Source organism: Nerophis ophidion, linkage group LG01 (genome assembly GCF_033978795.1).
Source record: "Nerophis ophidion isolate RoL-2023_Sa linkage group LG01, RoL_Noph_v1.0, whole genome shotgun sequence".
Classification (NCBI taxonomy): domain Eukaryota; kingdom Metazoa; phylum Chordata; class Actinopteri; order Syngnathiformes; family Syngnathidae; genus Nerophis; species Nerophis ophidion.
The window spans coordinates 81002293-81021615 of NC_084611.1; the positions used below are offsets into that span (position 1 = coordinate 81002293).

Consider the following 19323-nt stretch of genomic DNA (forward strand, 5'->3'; position numbering starts at 1 on the left):
AGGCGGACTGGGGTATCGGACTGTCTGATTGTGGCTGTCCGCTTCCTGTAAATCCGTGTCAGAGCTTGGTCCGCATTGCCGGCGGTAAGTCCGATCCATTTCCAGTGAGGGTTGGACTCCGCCAAAGTTGCCCTTTGTCACCGATTCTGTTTTTATGGACAGAATTTCTAGGCGCAGTCAAGGCATTGAGGGGATCCGGTTTGGTGGCTGCAGGATTAGGTCTCTGCTTTTTGCAGATGATGTGGTCCTGATGGCTTCATCTGGCCAGGATCTTCAGCTCTCACTGGATCTGTTCGCAGTGTGAAGCGACTGGGATGAGAATCAGCAACTCCAAGTCCGAGTCCATGGTTCTCGCCCGGGAAAGGGTGGAGTACAATCTCCAGAATGGGGAGGAGATCCTGCCCCAAATGGAGGAGTTTAAGTACCTCGGAGTCTTGTTCACGGGTGAGGGCAGAGTGGATCGTGAGATCGACAGGCGGATCGGTGCGGCGTCTTCAGTAATGCGGACGCTGTATTGATCCATTGTGGTGAAGAACGAGCTGAGCCGGAAGGCAAAGCTCTCAATTTACCGGTCGATCTACATTCCCATCCTCACCTACGATCATGAGTTTTGGGTTATGACCGAAAGTACTAGATCGCAGGTACAAGCGGCCAAAATGAGTTTCCTGTCTCTCCCTTAGAGATAGGGTGAGAAGCTTTGCCATCCGGAAGGAGCTCAAAGTAAAGCCGCTGCTCCTTCACATCGAGAGGAGCCAGATGAGGTGGTTCGGGCATCTGCTCAGGATGCCACCCGAACGCCTCCCTAGGTAGGTGTTTCGGGCACGTCCCACCGGTAGGAGGCCACGGGGAAGACCCAAGACACGTTGGGAAGACTGTCTCCCGGTTGGCCTGGGAACGCCTTGGGATTCCCCGGGAAGAGCTGGACGAAGTGGCTGTGGAGAGGAAAGTCTGGGCTTCCCTGCTTAGGCTGCTGCCCCCCGCGAGCCGACCTCGGATAAGTGCAAGAAGATGGATGGATCGATGGCATTTAAAAAGTACAACGGAATTACATTTTCAGTACAGCTGTTCCAGGGTAGAGATGCATTGTATAGGGTTACATAACAGAAATGCTGACGGGCGGCAGGGGCAAAGGTGCACATTTGGGGAAGGGGGATGATTAAAAACATTTTTAAAAATCGATCCCGGACTAGGCTCCCTTAGGGAGGACGGGCTCAGTCTGGGGCCAGGAAAAAACCCAACTTGATATCCACAATAAGCATATGTTATAAGTTGAAGTACAAACTTTGTACCAATGATTATCACACATACACAGTAGGTGTGGCGAAATTATTCTCTGCATTTGACCCATCACCCTTGATCACCCTCTGGGAGATGAGGGGAGCAGTGGAGCAGTAGCGCTGAGTGCCGGGACGGACAAGCTTCACAGTGTCTTGGCTGAATGAGCAGGTATCGGACACCTTGGTCTCCTTAGACGCATCCTCGCTCATCCATGCGGACTGGAAACTGGCCGAAAGCTAGTGGGAGGCCGAGGGTGGGGTCGGCTCTCTTTGTTGCTTTGTTGAGTCTGCTCCTGTCTCGGCCATGCTTTCTCGCACCCCAGCAGACGATGGCGTGGAACACCGCAGGGGCCACCACAGTGTGTATATTTTTTTGTTGTCTTAATTTTACTTTTATAGCTGGATGTAAAAATGGCTGGTTGCAACAGCTATGCTCTTTTAATGTCCTTTGTGTTCTTTGATGTTTCCCTCTTACACACATGCGTATGTTTGCTATGAGTATAAGGTTTTTTTTTTCTTGGCTTCAGTCTGGACCCCCTCTCCAGGAGTTAGACTGCGTTCACTTGTTTCTCACCTTTTTTTGTAAGGGGGGTTGGAAGTTGGCAGACCCGTCTGTGATCCTGTTTTGTCTGCGCATGAATGGGATTGGGTTGAAAATCTTAATTTCCCCTCGGGGATTAATAAAGTATTTCTGATTCTGATTGAGACAAAGGGGTAGGAGGCTGGTATCTTCCGGCCCGAAGCCACTGGGGGCGGAGCTCTGTCTTCCATCATACCCCGTGAAACGTCAAAGGTTTGGGATGTGGGGCGTGGGGCATATATTTTCCGTGGATGCATGTGTATGTAAGCCTACAGTGTCTCTCTGTTCTGCGACCTTGGCGCAACAAAAGCCAACAGACAACAGGCGTGTGTCCATGAGAGACGTCTTTGCTGCACTGTCCTCAATGGGAATGTTGAAGCAAAACCTTGCCAAGTCTCTTGCAGCCAGGGAAAACAACACAAATTAGATTGTTTGCGTTTGAGCAAGCGAAAACATATTTAAACTTTTCACTCTAAATCAATTTTTGGTCCACAAATGTATCATACTTCGCCATGCAGAGCGGATGGCGTCTCCAAAGTGTTGTCCAGTTTGCAAATTAGTCCAAAATCATACAAGATTGAATATGCCCAGAGTTCTGCCCACATCCTCCAAACATTTGTGGCAGACTTGAGGTACCATGAATGGCTGCCAGCATTTTCCAATTTGTCGATACAGCAGAGCAACGTTTACTCCAATAAGCAGATGTCCTGCTAACATGGTTCCGAATCTTCAACGTTCTTAACTGAAAGGGTCGTCAAGCACGCAACAGTCCGTCGTGTCTCCAGTAACAACCGTTCCGAATCCGAGATCTTGTCAATTTTGTTGATCAATTCCATCGTTTAGATTTTGGAAAGCAGTGCAAAAAGAGGCTACAAGAAAGTTAAGACAAGACAAAACAAAGAAGCGAGCGGGAGTGATGAGGGAGAGGAGAAAGGAAAGCGTCCTTTAGACTCCCTTTTTAGACCCGTTGATCTGCCGTTTCTTTTCTTTTTCTCCTATGTCCCACTCTCCCTTGTGGAGGGGGTCCGGTCCGATCCGGTGGCCATGTACTGCTCGCCTGTGTATCGGCTGGGGACATCTCTGCGCTGCTGATCCGCCTCCGCTTGGGATGTTTTCCTGCTGGCTCCGCTGTGAACGGGACTCTCGCTGCTGTGTTGGATCCGCTTTGGACTGGACTCTTGCGACTTTGTTGGATCCATTATGGATTGAACTTTCACAGTATCATGTTAGACCCGCTCGACATCCATTGCTTTCCTCCTCTCCAAGGTTCTCATAGTCATCATTGTCACCGACGTCCCACTGGGTGTGAACTTTTCATTGCCCTTATGTGGGCCTACCGAGGATGTCATAGTAGTTTGTGCAGCCCTTTGAGACACTATTGATTTAGGGCTATATAAGTAAACATTGATTGATTGATTGATTTGATGAGTGCCAGGTGTCAGAAAAGCTCTGTCTCACTTTGTAAGAAGTCTATTTCCATCACTTGCTGGTTTGCATGTAAAAAATCTCTTATATTTCCCTAATATAGACACAATACCCACTGCCCCTTGCATCCCCCTTTGCAAGTTGCATGATTTGTGTGCAGTGATATGTTTATATGTGCTTTGTTCAAGGAGAAGGCACATAGCTCACTTCTAAGGCGACGGGATGTGCGGGAACAGAAAACGACAGGGACAAGTCAGCACAAGGAGCAAGGGAATATGGAGAGTAGACTCAGGAGGGGAGCCAAGCTTACTGTAAACAGAGAACTACGTTCAGGCGCCGGGTCGTTGGCTGCGTTGGGCTTTGTACTGTTGAGCCTAATGAGTCCCAGGTGCGCTGATTGCAGATTCATCGCAGCCATGTAGGTGCGTGGCCACGGTCTGAGCGGGGTGCTCTCAGCGGAGCTTCTTGCTGCTCCAGTAGCGGAGGGAATGAGAGTATGCGCATCGCCGTAACAGAATAGTGGACATTCCGATTCGGAGAGAGTCTGGTTCGACTGTAAACCATGCCATCAAATTTTCAGACTTTGTAGCCCCCTTCTACCTTTGTGGGAGTCCCCTGTCAGACACGGGTGCAGAGCTTGGGTGTGGCTTCGACCAGTCCAATCGGGCAGGAGACCTCTCTCATTGCTCCTCTCAGGTAATGGAATTGATCCTTACGCTGGTTCATTTATTGTTACGTTGGAGTTTGATTATCCTCTCGGCACTTCAACAATACTGAAGACGACCCCGACTGATCGACTATGAGAAAAAGCAAACGAATCGGACTTGACCCACAACCCGAAAAATCTTTTGTAGACAAATGCAGATAACAGACATGGCACAAAACTAAAGTCATCCCAAAAAGCTCCAAAACACCACCGGTACTTTGTCGCACCACCTCTGCCTTTATGCGGTTTTTGGAACTCTTCATCACTCTGGCTCCAACTTTCTCTGAGTGCTTTGATTTTACCTTTGTAGGTTGAAGTCTTTTCATGGACCATTTTCTTCAATTTCAGGAGAGCAATGTGGGGTCGTGGAGGAATAGATAAGCGGAAGTCTGTTTTTCAATATCCGGCCACACCATTTTGATTTATGCTGCTAACAAACAGACGAATAAACCCTGGTGAAAACATAACCTCTGTGGCAAAGGTAATAAAGCATGCCACGTTCGTCTCGAATGTTCCAAGCCAAAACGGACTCGGTCAAGGCGCCGTGCCAAGGGAACGCACCTTCTGCACACCGAAGCTTTTTTCTTTTATAAACTACCATATTTAGTCAGCCACCGATTGTGCAAGTTCTCTCACCTAAAATGATGACAGAGGTCTGTAATTTTCATCATACGTACACTTCAACTGTGAGAGACAGAATGTGAAAAAAAAAAATCGAGGAATTCACATTTTAGGAATTTTAAGGAATTTATTTGTAAATTATGGTGGAAAATAAGTATTTGGTCAACCATTCAAAGCTCTCACTGATGGAAGGAGGTTTTGGCTCAAAATCTCACGATACATGGCCCCATTCATTCTTTCCTTAACACGGATCAATCGTCCTGTCCCCTTAGCAGAAAAACAGCCCCAAAGCATGATGTTTCCACCCCCATGCTTCACAGTAGGTGTGGTGTTCTTGGGATGCAACTCAGTATTCTTCTTCCTCCAAACACGACGAGTTGAGTTTATACCGAAAAAGTTCTATTTTGGTTTCATCTGACCACATGACATTCTCCCAATCCTCTGCTGTATCATCCATGTATCCATCATGGTATAAACTCAACTCGTCATGTTTGGAGGAAAAAGAATACCGAGTTGCATCCCAAGAACACCACACCTACTGTGAAGCATGGGGGTGGAAACATCATGCTTTGGGGCTGTTTTTCTGCTAAGGGGACAGGACGATTGATCCGTATTAAGGAAAGAATGAATGGGGCCATGAATCGTGAGATTTTGAGCCAAAACCTCCTTCCATCAGTGAGAGCTTTGAATGGTTGACCAAATACTTATTCTCCACCATAATTTACAAATAAATTCCTTAAAATTCCTAAAATGTGAATTCCTCGATTTTTTTTTTCACATTCTGTCTCTCACAGTTGAAGTGTACCTATGATGAAAATTACAGACCTCTGTCATCTTTTTAAGTTTGAACATCAAATATGTTGTCTTTGTAGCATATTCAACTGAATATGGGTTGAAAATGATTTGCAATTCATTGTATTCTGTTTATATTTACATCTAACACAATTTCCGAACTCATTAAACAGGGCTTGTATATATATATATATATGTATATATATATATATATATATATATACATATATATATATATATATATATATATACACACATGCCGCATTTTCCGGACTATAGGGCACACCGGATTATAAGGTGCACTGCCGGTGAATGGTTTGTTTTTGATCTTTTTTTATATACTGTATATGGCATCAGAAATATATATACATTTTCTCTAAATGTAAAACACTTCCTTGTGGTCTACATAACATGTAATGGTGGTTCTTCTGTCAAAATGTTGCACAATTGTTGTTTTACAGGTCATCTTCAAGCGTATTCCCGTCATCTTGGTTGCAGCGGTGTAGCGTGCAAGGACGGGAGATGAAAGGAATGTCAAAAGATGGCGCTAACTGTTTTAATGACATGTAGACTTCACTTCAATCAATAACGGAGCAGCATCTCCTCTTCCGGAAACAACAAGGCCAGGTATGTGTCCCGTGACAAAAAGACCGACAGGAAATCACTAGTAACTAAAGTAAAAAAAAAAAAAACTCTTCGCAATGAACTTATATTAAAATTGATTAGAGCGCAAGAACTCAAAGTCAAAAAAAAAAAAAAAAGGCCCTCACGCCCGTCACTGATTGAAATATTTGTATCTAACAATAGCATCCACGTGAGCGCTGCTCTCTCACTGCCAGCCAAACAAAGAGGGCTGACGCTCCTCCGCTAAGCCCAGGCTCAATGACAATAGAAGTCGCTGATCTTCCACACAATGTGCGGAGTCAAGGGCAGCATGCTAACGCAAGCGCGGCTGTTGGCTCATCCTTTTATGTGGCGAATCCCCCCAAACCTCCCGGCTCTCCTCATTCCCCCCTGGTGGTTCATGTTGCACTTCACGCTATGACACTCACAACCACCACTTATCCTCCTCAAAGTTATTGATGCTGGGAGTCAAGCGAAGCAATGTCAGAGCGGAGGAGACAGTGACGGACGGCAGCAAGTGCACGCTAGCCGTTTTTTTTTTAATATATAAAAGCATGGCGGTCCGCGCAAGGACACGCCGCAGGAAAGCGTAAGGTAAGCACGTCAATAACCATCAAGTGTGCACACCAGCGCGTGCTGACGGCGACTGTTTTGCATCCTTCTGTGAGTCGCCGCTGCAAAGGTCACACCGCCGGGCCCGCGTTTCATGCCTTATCTTGACTGTATGGCGCCGTGTTATCGGAATGTCCTGAGCGAGACGACGTTGAAATGTCACACAGTCGTGGTGCGCAGATCGAAAATGCGACGTAGGAACCGTTTTCGTTGAAATAATCAATAATAATCCAAACTGCATCGTAGTTACAGTCATGTGAACGAGGTCGCACCCGAAAGTACATTAGTGGCGCCCCCTGGTGAAAATGCTTGGTAAGACATGCTAGCATAATTGTTATTAAGTTTTATAATCATTAGAAAGATTCTCAACAACTTATGGACGATTAAAAACAGAAAAGTAACATATTTTGCTTGTTTTTTCAACCATCCATCCATCCATCCATCCATCCATCTTCTTCCGCTTATCCGAGGTCGTGTCGCGGGGGCAGCAGCCTAAGCAGGGAAGCCCAGACTTCCCTCTCCCCAGCCACTCCGTCTAGCTCTTCCCGGGGGATCCCGGGGCGTTCCCAGGCCAGCCGGGAGACATAGTCTTCCCAACGTGTCCTGGGTCTTCCCTGTGGCCTCCTACCGGTTGGACGTGCCCTAAACACCTCCCTCGGGAGGCGTTCGGGTGGCATCCTGACCAGATGCCCGAACCACCTCATCTGGCTCCTCTCGATGTGGAGGAGCAGCGGCTTTACTTTGAGTTCCTCCCGGATGACAGAGCTTCTCACCCTATCTCTAAGGGAGAGCCCCGCCACACGGCGGAGGAAACTCATTTCGGCCGCTTGTACCCGTGATCTTATCCTTTCGGTCATGACCCAAAGCTCATGACCATAGGTGAGGATGGGAACGTAGATCGACCGGTAAATTGAGAGCTTTGCCTTCCGGCTCAGCTCCTTCTTCACCACAACGGATCGGTACAACGTCCGCATTACTGAAGACGCCGCACCGACCCGCCTGTCGATCTCACGATCCACTCTTCCCCCACTCGTGAACAAGACTCCTAGGTACTTGAACTCCTCCACTTGGGGCAGGGTCTCCTCCCCAACCCGGAGATGGCACTCCACCCTTTTCCGGGAGAGAACCGTGGACTCGGATTTGGAGGTGCTGATTCTCATTCCGGCCGCTTCACACTCGGCTGCGAACCGATCCAGTGAGAGCTGAAGATCTCGTCCAGATGAAGCCAACAGGACCACATCGTCTGCAAAAAGCAGAGACCTAATCCCGCGGCCACCAAACCGGAACCCCTCAATGCCTTGACTGCGCCTAGAAATTCTGTCCATAAAAGTTATGAGTTTTTTTCAACCAATATTGATCAAATTTGAGACACATACTTGTTAGTAGTGATGCTGAGATGAAGCCTCATGAGGCTTTGAACCACTTGAGTCAATTGGTTGGAGAATTTTTGGGAGCTTCGATGCATGCTTCGTCACGAGACTCCACTTGCTGGTCAAATGTATGATTAAAAACAGCTGCATCCCAACCACGTAATGTGTGACGCATTGAAATGTTGCGTCTACCATGGCTCTTGGAGTCACAATACATCTTTGACAAAATATGTTTTCTGGATAACTTAAAGTATGATCAAATAGAATATGTTATAAGTAACACACATATATATAATATATATGTATACATATATATATATATATATGTATATATATATATATATATATATATATATATATATATATATATATATATACACACACATATGTATACATATGTCACCAGTCGGTAAAGCTGCTCAAGTTTGCGGACGACACTACTCTCATCGGGCTCATCTCGGGTGGCGACGAGTCCACGTACAGGAGAGAGGTGGCTCAACTGGCGTCCTGGTGCAGCCCCAAAAACCTGGAGCTGAACGCCCCGAAAACAGTGGAGAAAATCTTGGACTTTAGGAAAGTAAAAGCCTCACCATCCCCCCTCACCCTGATTGACTCTCCCACCCACGTTTCCATTGTGGACTCCATCCATTTCTTGGGCACTAACATCACCCAGGATCATCAAGTGGAAGGCGACCATCAGCTCCCTGATCAAGAAGGCCCAGCAGAGGATGTACTTCCTGCGGCAGCTGAAGAAACTGAAGGTGCCGACTGAGATGCTGGTGCAGTTCTACTCAGCCATCATCGAGTTCATCCTCACCCCCGCCATCACTGTGTGGTTCCCCGGCGCCGCAGTCCGGGACAAGCATCGTACGTGCTGTTGAGAAGGTGATTGGCTGCAAGCTCCCACTCCTCCAGGACCTGTTCTCCTCTCGGACCAGGAGGCTTGTGGGTTGGATCACAGCTGACTCTTCTGACCCTGGACACAAACTTTTCTCCCCTACCCCCTCAGGCAGGAGACTACGGTCCATCCAGACCCACACCTCCCGCCACCTGAACAGATTTTTGCCCTCGGCCATCAGACATGAACAACAACAAGATCTGATATCTCAGTTACAGCTCATTTTATTCTATTCTGTGTTATGTGTTTTATTTTGCATGTTTTTTTTTTTAACACAATAGGTCAATGAAAATAGTCATCAACTTACGGACACTTTTTCGTCGAGCAAGTAAGACGTTTTGCTCGATGGATGCCTTTCTTTCAACGAATTTCGCAAAAACCGTTACGTACAGGGGGGAGTAGACGGCACAGACCACAAGGGGGAATAGTAGCTCTGTTTTATTTTATATATAAATATATGTATATATATATACAATATACATTTATATGAATAAACAAGTGTATGGAGTGTGACTAAATCCAAAAGGAGTGTATGGTGTTTGACTATGTGTGGAGATTAGATGATGTGTGTTGGAATGGAATAGAATAGAATAGAATAGAAAGTACTTTGTTGATCCCTGACGGGAAATTCCGCATCATAGTTCACTAACAATAAACAATAAACACTTGGGTATTTTTTACATGTGAATAATATAATGTTACCGGGAGTGTTGAGCAAGAGGCGGAAGTCCTGGAGGGGAAAGGCAGGCTCGAACGTCCGTGGGACAGGCAGGTTGTCGGGGGGGTATAGCGAGGCGTCAACAAGTCCGTGTCCAAGCAGGGGTCGAGGATTGAGGTAGGCAGTCCGGAATCCAGTGGGAAGTCGAGGCACACAGCTCGATCACGGGAGACAGGGGAAGCATACGGGAACAGGTGATTATGTTCTGGCACGGGATAGCAGGTTGTGCAGGCTTTTGAAGGCAGTACCTCTGATCAACGACAGGTGTGCTGATTGCTGGTGAGTGATTACAGCTGTGTGCTCTTGGAGGCGCAATCAGTAGAGCGCACTGATGAGTGCGCATTGGCACGCGCTCGGGCCGTGACGAAAACATGTTTTTGTTGGTCCCTTTACATGTGTGTACCGCAATTATGGGTGGTTCTACCGAACACCTTAAAGCTACAGGGGGTTGTTTGGTACAGCATTTTAAGCTGTGTTAGAAATTTTAAGTCAGTCCGTTTGTAGTCGTGTGGGGCACAGGTCCGCTGGCAATGGATGAAGTGCTGGCTGTCCAGGGTCGGGACCCGGGGTGGACCGCTCGCCTGTGCATCGGTTGGGGACGTCTCCGCTCAGGATGGTCTCCTGATGGCCCCACTATGGACTCGACTCTCACTATTGTGTTAGATCCACTATGGACTGGACTTTCACAATATTTGACTAGACCCACTCGGCGTCCATTGAGGGGGAGGGGTCACCCACATCTGCGGTCCTCTCCAAAGTTTCTCATAGTCATTCAGATTGACCTCCCACCGGGTTGTGAGTTTTAATTTGCCCTTATTTGGAATCTGAACCGAGGATGTCGTCGTGGCTTGTGCAGCCCTTTGAGACACTTGTGAATTAGGGCTACAGTATATAAATAAACATTGATTGATTGCTTGTGCCGCCATGTGTTGGATTCGCAAGAAAAATAACTTTTCCCGAGTTTATGTGTAGAGGTTTAAAAGTAGAAGTGTTACATCATTCAATGTCCTTGTTTTTCTTTGGCATAAGCGTAGCTTACGCATAAATAATTTACACTCCTATGTCTATGCAAGAATATGGCAGATAACTCCAGTAAAACGCGATTATATGATCTCTCATGGCTGCGAGGCTCTGGCACTGCACCTTGTATGGATCTGCTTCTGACAGGATGCCCTTGAGTAGTCAATGTGCGTTTGTGCATACCGTGCGCAAACGTGGCTCCCGAAGCAGACTTGGCGTGCATTCCTGGCCCGAGTGCCATCCAGTAGACGTGAGGACTTTTGAACGTTCTCCCCGGATCAACGCGAGCTAGAGCCGCGGTCACGTGCACTTGTAAATAAATGAAGAACACATGTGTTGTCGTCTGGGTTTTTTTTAAGGGCAGTTAGACTGTGACAAAAGTCTATTATGTCAAACCCTGACGCATCAAGGTTGTAGTGAAACGTGGTCCGGTCGTGGATGTGAGTAGCGCTGAAGTGTCATCTGTTAAAGCAAACGGAGCGTTTATTTGAGAACGCACCTCTGACTTACTGTCGTTTTTCTGCTTCCTTTACTCTGCCTGCTGCAATGCACTTCTGTTCTAATTATAGTGGGGGTGTTTATTTAGCAGAGTACTTAAATTGAAGCTTGGCGAGAGCTTGTTAGTTCCCATATGCACAAAAACTCGGCGCGTCTCCGTACTTAAATATTTATTTGAAGTGGATGTGAATACATACAGTGGAACCTACAGCGGTATAGCTCGGTTGGTAGAGTGGCCGTGCCAGCAACTTGAGGGTTGCAGGTTCAATTCCCGCTTCCGCCATCCTAGTCACTGCTGTTGTGTCCTTGGGCAAGACACTTTACCCACCTGCTCCCAGTGCCACCCACACCGGTTTAAATGTAACTTAGATATTGGGTTTCACTATGTAAAGCGCTTTGAGTCACTAGAGAAAAGCGCTATATAAAAATATAATTCACAATTCAAATTCACAATTTAGGATTTTGGTAATTTTAGTAAAAGAATGCACACTTTGAAGACACTATGATGTGCGTATGTCTCTCTCTCTCTCTCTCTCTCTCTCTCTCTCTCTCTATATATATATATATATATATATAGTGTATCCATCCATCCATCTTCTACCGCTTATTCCCTTTCGGGGTCGCAGGGGGCGCTGGCGCCTATCTCAGCTACAATCGGGCGGAAGGCAGGGTACACCTTGGACAAGTCGCCACCTCATCGCAGGGCTAACACAGATAGACAGACAACATTCACACTCACATTCATATATATATATATATATATATATATATATACACAGAGGTGTGGACTCGAGTCACATGACTTGGACTCGAGTCAGACACGAGTCATGAATTTGATGACTTTAGACTTGACTTGACAAAATGTAAAAAGACTTGCAACTCGACTTAGACTTTAACATCCATGACTTGTGATTTGACTTGGACTTGAGCCTTTTGACTTCACATGACTTGCTACTTTTCCCCAAAACCCAACGATTAAAAAGTTATTCAGGAGCGCTCCGTATCTTTCATTTTGTACGTGTGTTTGTCAGCGTGTGTGCGATGACAGCCTGTGCGCTACCTGTCAGTACAACAGCCAATCAAATTACATCCGTGTTGTTTTCGTCACACGGCATTCACCCAATCAAATTGCAGGAAAACCAACGAAGAAGAGCTTTCAAACAACAGAAGAATAAGTGAAGAAAGTTATGCCATAAAGTGTTTCGTTCGGGTATTAAAAGTACGACTTGGTCAACAAAACAGGAATTGCCGTAAGCAAAACATGCGGTTGGAAGATTACAGATGGAGGCGCATCAATTTACAACTTCGTTCGACATTTGTAGTTGCACAAAGAAGGGTAAGTGTTGAATGTAAGCTAGCGTTTATTGGCTGAGTAACGTGACTTTTATTTGCTGTGTAGTTAAATCAGTGAGGCTGTAAACTCACTGCTAGCGTTCTAAGCATAGACATCTTATAAGGGTATGCAGCATCGAGGGCTACTGCCTATTGCCGCAGACGAGACGCGGGGCCGCCATCTTGGAGTGGTGATCCGCTCCACTCAGTGCAATTCACTTGGCAGGAGCCATGAACTGTCAGTGCATTTCATACATCTTACCTCACTGAATACCACTTATATTCACGCGCTTTTTTTGTCATACATGTAACTGTGATAAAGGACACATGTCTTGGCGTGTTCATAATTTGCTTAACGGAAATAGAATATTCTTATATGCTATCAGTGACCAGACGTCTGAGATGCTATAAGTGACCAGACGTCTGAGATCAAAACTGGGAATATAATCCCAGAGAAGGGGGAAAAAACAGTCAGCTATTTTGAAGTTGAAGAAAGAATATGATTAGGTTATATATACATGCGTATATCCTACATAAACAATGTATGAATACATTAGATATCTATATATCTTATGGACCTATAGACCAGATGTTCTCAAATGGGGGTACTTGAAGGTATGCCAAGGGGTACGTGATATATTTTTTTAATATTCTAAAAATAGCAACCATTCAAAATCATTTATAAATATATTTATTGAACAATACTGCAACAAAATATGAATGTAAGTTCATAAACTGTGAAAAGAAATGCAACAATGCAATATTCAGTGTTGACAGCTAGATTTTTTTGTGGACATTTTCCATAAATATTGATGTTAAAGATTTCTTTTTTGTGAAGAAATGTTTAGAATGAAGTTGATGAACCCAGATGGATCTCTATTACAATCCCCAAAGAGGGCACTTTAAGTTGATGATTACTTGTATGTGTAGAAATCTTTATTTATAATTGAATCACTTGTTTATTTTTCAACAAGTTTATAGTTATATTTACATATTTTTTTTTATAAATAGTTCAAGAAAGACCACTACAATTGTGCAATATTTTGCACTGTTATACAATTTAAAAAATCAGAAACTGATGGCATAGTGCTGTATTTTATCTATTTTTTTCAACCAAAAATTATTTTCTCTGATTAGGGGGTACTTGAATAAAAAAAATGCTCACAGGGGGTACATCACTGAAAAAAGGTTGAGAACCACTGTTATAGACTTTATCTCTGTTACTGCAACAGCAGAGAGTTTATTCTGTCTTGACACTTTGTATTGATATTTTCTATTACATTCTTCCTTTAAATGATCATGTTTACAGTGATTGTTTTATATGTATTTTTCATGTATGTTGCTTTGGATAAAAGTGTCTGCCAAATACTTAAACATATATAAACACCTGAAAGTCTTTATGTCAGCTAAAACCACCAATCTGTTTCACTGGATTCAGAATAAAACCAAATTCTGTCTTACTCAACAAAGTTAGTATTTGAATATTGTTACTTGAAGACTTATCTGTGGTTACAATAAAATGGGAATGTATCATAATCAATGGCGGCTGGTGAATTTTGTTTTAGGTGGGCCTGAAAGTTTGTAAACCAAATACCTCTAGGGGGGTCATCCTCCCCCAGGAGATTTCTTTGTGATTTTCACATACAAATATTGTAGTTCTTTGCTCCTGCTTAACTCTGTGGTAATATTATTTTCACAAAATACAACCAATAGTATGTTAATGTAAATTCTTACTTGTCAAAAGTAATCCTCCAATTCCTATTTTCAATAGTCCGCTCAATTGAGCAGGAAAACGCTGAATACCAGCCCAGCATCTTTGTTTTCTACCTGTCAAATGTTAGTTTAGGCTGCTTGCCGGCTCCTCATCACCACTTCAAGATGGCGGCCAAATTGCTTGCGTCACAGCAGCCAATTCTGCGTCTACTTATAAGATGTCTATGGTTATAACGTCATTGCAAACACGGCAACCTGTTGCGTCCACTGCAGATGCTACCTTATTCATACTTATTGTCAAGTGATTTTTTTTAAGCAGGGTTGCATGAGGTACCTACACATAACGTTACGTTAATGAATGTATCACACACAGCAACGTAACGTTAGACGGCGGTCAGCAGCACCGCGTATTTTAGCCACCTACAAAAAGACAAACATAGTCAAACACAGGTCAGTTAAAATGTATACTATATTAAGAATATGTGTACATATTCCATAAAGCCCTGACATCTAACAAGTACAGCACTGTTCATTGTTATGTTCATGTATTTGTTGTTTTTCATGTGTACGCACACATAAACACATACAGTATGAGATGAGATCAATGAGTTAAGGTGACAACATGACATAAACTGCTGATGAACAAGTTACAATGCAATATTCCATGGAAATACAATGTTAACACTTTGGTGCAAATAAGTACAGTTGCACTTGTTTTTTCAAATGTGTTTATACTGTAAAGGAATGAGTTAAATGTTTAGAATAACTGGTTAATAGTGCTATTATGAAGTGCAATGTCAGCACAGTTTTTTTTAAATAATAAATACATACAGCGTTTTAAAACCATACACAATCTGGGTACACATATTAGTCTGTGGTCAAAAAGACTTGAAATGACTCGAAACCCAAAATGCAGGACTTGGGACTTGACTTAAGACTTTCCAGTATTGACTTTGGACTTGACTCGGACTTGCCTGTCTTGACTCGGGATTTGAGGGCAAAGCCTTGAGACTTACTTGTAACTTGCGAAACAATGACTTGGTCCCACCTCTGTATATATATATATATATATATATATATATATATATATATATATATATCCATATATATATATATATATATCCATATATATATATATATATATATCTATATATATATATATATATATATATCCATATATATATATATATATATATATATATATATATATATATATATATATATATCCATATATATATATATATATATATATATATATATATATATATATATCCATATATATATATATATATATACATATATATATATATACATATATATATATATACATACATACATATGTATATATATATATATATATATATATATATATATGGTGTATATGTATATATATATGTTTATGTATATATATATATATATATATATATATATATATATATATATATATATATATACTGTGTATACATGTGTGTATATATTCCCAAACTCTTCAATTTACTTATAATAAAGCCGACAGTTGACTTTGGAATATTTAGGAGCGGGGAAATTTCACAACTGAATTTGTTGCATCCTATGACTGTTCCATGCTGGAAATCACTGAGCTCCTGAGAGAGGCCCATTCTTTCTCAACTGTTTGTAAAAAAAAAAAAAAAAAAGTCTACATGCCCAAGTGCTTGATTTCATATACTAAGTGATTAGGACACCTGCTTCTAATCATTTGGTTGGGTGGCCAAATACTTCTGGCGATATAGTGTGTATATATAGACCGATGTTTTGCGCTAATCGAAGACCATGGTGGTTCCTTGCTTTCGTAGACCACAAAACAGCCCACATTCAAGTTGTATGTTGTCGTATGACAAAGTCCTCATTTTTTCCCCCAGATTTTTCTGCCTTGGCAGAGGTCTGCTGGTACTTTAGATTGAGGAAAGCACTTTCTTTTCCACCGCAGTGCCATCTGTTGTATGTAGAGGAGGGCTACCTCATGCTAAAACGCCCCTGAATAAATTCAAATCTGATTTATTTGTTATTTCGCTCGTAAAAGGTGCTTTTAATGGAAGCGGCGGCAGCAGTATTAACACAATTAGGACCATAAAAATACCTTTCTTCTTCCCCAAATATGAACCTCATTAACTGCCGCCGTTAGCACTCGGAGTGTCGTCAGACCTTTTTGTGCATTATCTCCAACATGATGGATGTTTCTCAGACCTTCTGCACGGACATATACAAACCCCATTTGCATATGAGTTGGGAAATTGTGTTAGATGTGAATATAAACAGAATACAATGATTTGCAAATCCTTTTCAAGCCATATTCAGTTGAATATGCTACAAAGACAACATATTTGATGTTCCAACTGATCATTTTTTTTGCAAAACAATCATTAACTTTAGAATTTGATGCCAGCAACACGTGACAAAGAAGTTGGGAAAGCTGGCAATTAATACTGATAAAGTTGAGAAATTCTCATCAAACACTAATTTGGAACATCCCACAGGTGTGCAGGCTAATTGGGAACAGGTGGGTGCCATGATTGGGTATAAAAGCAGCTTCCATGAAATGTTAAGTAATTCACAATCAAGGATTGGGCGAAGGTCACCAATTTGTAAGCAAATTGTCGAACAGTTTTAGAACAACATTTCTCAAAGTGCAATTGCAAAGAATTTAGGGATTTTACCATCTACGGTCCGTAAAATCATCAAAAGGTTCAGAGAATATGGAGAAATCACTGCACGTAAGCGATGATATTACGGACCGTTGATCCCTCAGGCGGTACTGCATCAAAAACAGACATCAGTGTGTAAAGGATATCACCACATGGGCTCAAGAACAATTCCGAAAACCACTGTCACTAAATAAAGTTCATCGCTACATCTGTAAGTGCAAGTTAACGCTCTACAATGCAAAACGAAAACCCTTCATCAACAACATCTGGACCCGAGCTCATCTAAGATGGACTGATGCAAAGTGGAAATGTGTTCTGTGGTCTTGACGAGTCCTTATTTCAAAATATATTTTGAATCTGTGGACATGGTGTCCTCCAGAACAAAGAGGAAAATAACCATCCGGATTGTTATAGGCGCAAAGTTCAAAAGCCAGCATCTGTGATGGTATGGGGGTGTATTAGTGCCCAAAGCAGGGGTAACTTACACATCTGTGAAGGCACCATTAATGCTGAATGGTCCATACAGGTTTTGGAGCAACATATGTTGTCATCCAAGCAACGTTATCATGGACGCCCCTGCTTATTTCAGCAAGATAATGCCAAGCCACGTGTTACAACAGCAGCCCAGACCTGTCTCCCATGGAAAATGTGTGGCGCATTATGAAGCGTAAAATACGACAGCGGAGACCCCGGACTGTTGAACGACTGAAATTCTACATAAAACAAGAATGGGAAAGAATTCCACTTTCAAAGCTTCTACAATTAGTTTCCTCAGTTCCCAAACGTTTCTTGAGTGTTGTTAAAACAAAAGGTGATGTAACACAGTGGTGAACATGCCCTTTCCCAACTACTTTGGCACGTGTTGCAGCCATGCAATTCTAAGTTAATTATTATTTGCAAAAAAAAATAGTTTAGGAGTTTGAACATCAAATATCTTGTCTTTGTAGTGCATTCAACTGAATATGCGTTGAAAATGATTTGCAAATCTTTGTATTCCGTTTATATTTACATTTAACACAATTTCCCAACTTATATGGAAACAGGGTTTGTAAAACTGAAGCGAGTGTTCCCCATTCCTTCCTTCCGCCCGACCGTTTAGACGGCTCGGCAGCTCCCAAGCGAGCCTCCATAAAGAGGTCACACTCGCTTCATATCGCTGAGCTTGCAGGTTTTTTTTATTTTTTTTTAACAGAGGGGGCAAAAGTGCCCTGATGGCTGCACAATGATCTTCATCGCTTTCATTTTCCATGCCAGCCTCTGGTGCGTTTGATGGGAAGGCGAGAGTACGTGCAACACAACTGTAATTTTTTTTTTTTTTTTACACGTGCGTTACGTTCATAACGACTCGGGCGAACAAACATAAACGTCAGCGTTAAAAAAAAGAATACAAATGAACAAAGACTGCGCTGCATTGTGTGGAAAATGTCTCCTTATTCTTTCATGTCGCTAAACATGATGATGTCGCCTTTGTTTTGTGTTTTTGCCTGGCCTGCAGCTAAGACTCATTGTGTAAAAATAAAAAAATAAATCATTTTAAAATACTTGCATACCATGAAAAAGGTATATGCAGTACAGGCCAAAAGTTTGGACGCACCTTCTCATTCAATGCGTTTTCTTTATTTCCCTGACTATTTATCAATCAATCAATCAATGTTTATTTATATAGCCCCAAATCACAAATGTCTCAAAGGACTGCACAAATCATTACGACTACAACATCCTCGGAAGAACCCACAAAAGGGCAAGGAAAACTCACCCAGTGGGCAGGGAGAATTCACATCCAGTGGGACGCCAGTGACAATGCTGACTATGAGAAACCTTGGAGAGGACCTCAGATGTGGGTAACCCCCCCCTCTAGGGGACCGAAAGCAATGGATGTCGAGCGGGTCTAACATGATACTGTGAAAGTTCAATCCATAGTGGCTCCAACACAACCGCGAGAGTTCAGTTCAAGCGGATCCAAGACAGCAGCCAGAGTCCCGTCCACAGGAAACCATCTCAAGCGGAGGCGGATCAGCAGCGTAGAGATGTCCCCAACCGATACAGGCGAGCGGTCCATCCTGGGTCCCGACGAGCGGTCCATCCTGGGTCTCGACTCTGGACAACCAGTACTTCATCCATGGTCATCGGACCGGACCCCTCCACAAGGGTGGGGGGGACATAGGAGAAAGAAAAGAAGCGGCAGATCAACTGGTCTAAAAAGGAGGTCTATTTAAAGGCTAGAGTATACAGATGAGTTTTAAGGTGAGACTTAAATGCTTTACATTGTAGATTGTCACTGAAGGCATCAAAACTATGATTGTGGACTTATGGACTTAACACAAAAAAAGGTGAAAAAACCGAAAACCTGTTTTATATTCTAGTTTCTTCAAAATAGCCACCCTTGACTCTGATTACTGTTTTGCACACTCTTGGCATTCTCTCAATGAGCTGCAAGCACACCTGTGAAGTGAAAACCATTTCAGGTGACTGAC

General features: G+C 43.1%; 1 long non-coding RNA gene across 1 annotated transcript in view; it reads left to right on the plus strand.

The window, feature by feature from the left end:
- LOC133560485 (uncharacterized) overlaps positions 1-19323 on the plus strand; it is a 248536-nt gene that overhangs the window by 71591 nt on the left and 157622 nt on the right. Inside the window, exon 2 of the long non-coding RNA XR_009808451.1 lies at positions 5863-6028. This is a non-coding gene — a long non-coding RNA (uncharacterized LOC133560485). The remainder of the gene's footprint in view (positions 1-5862; positions 6029-19323) is intronic.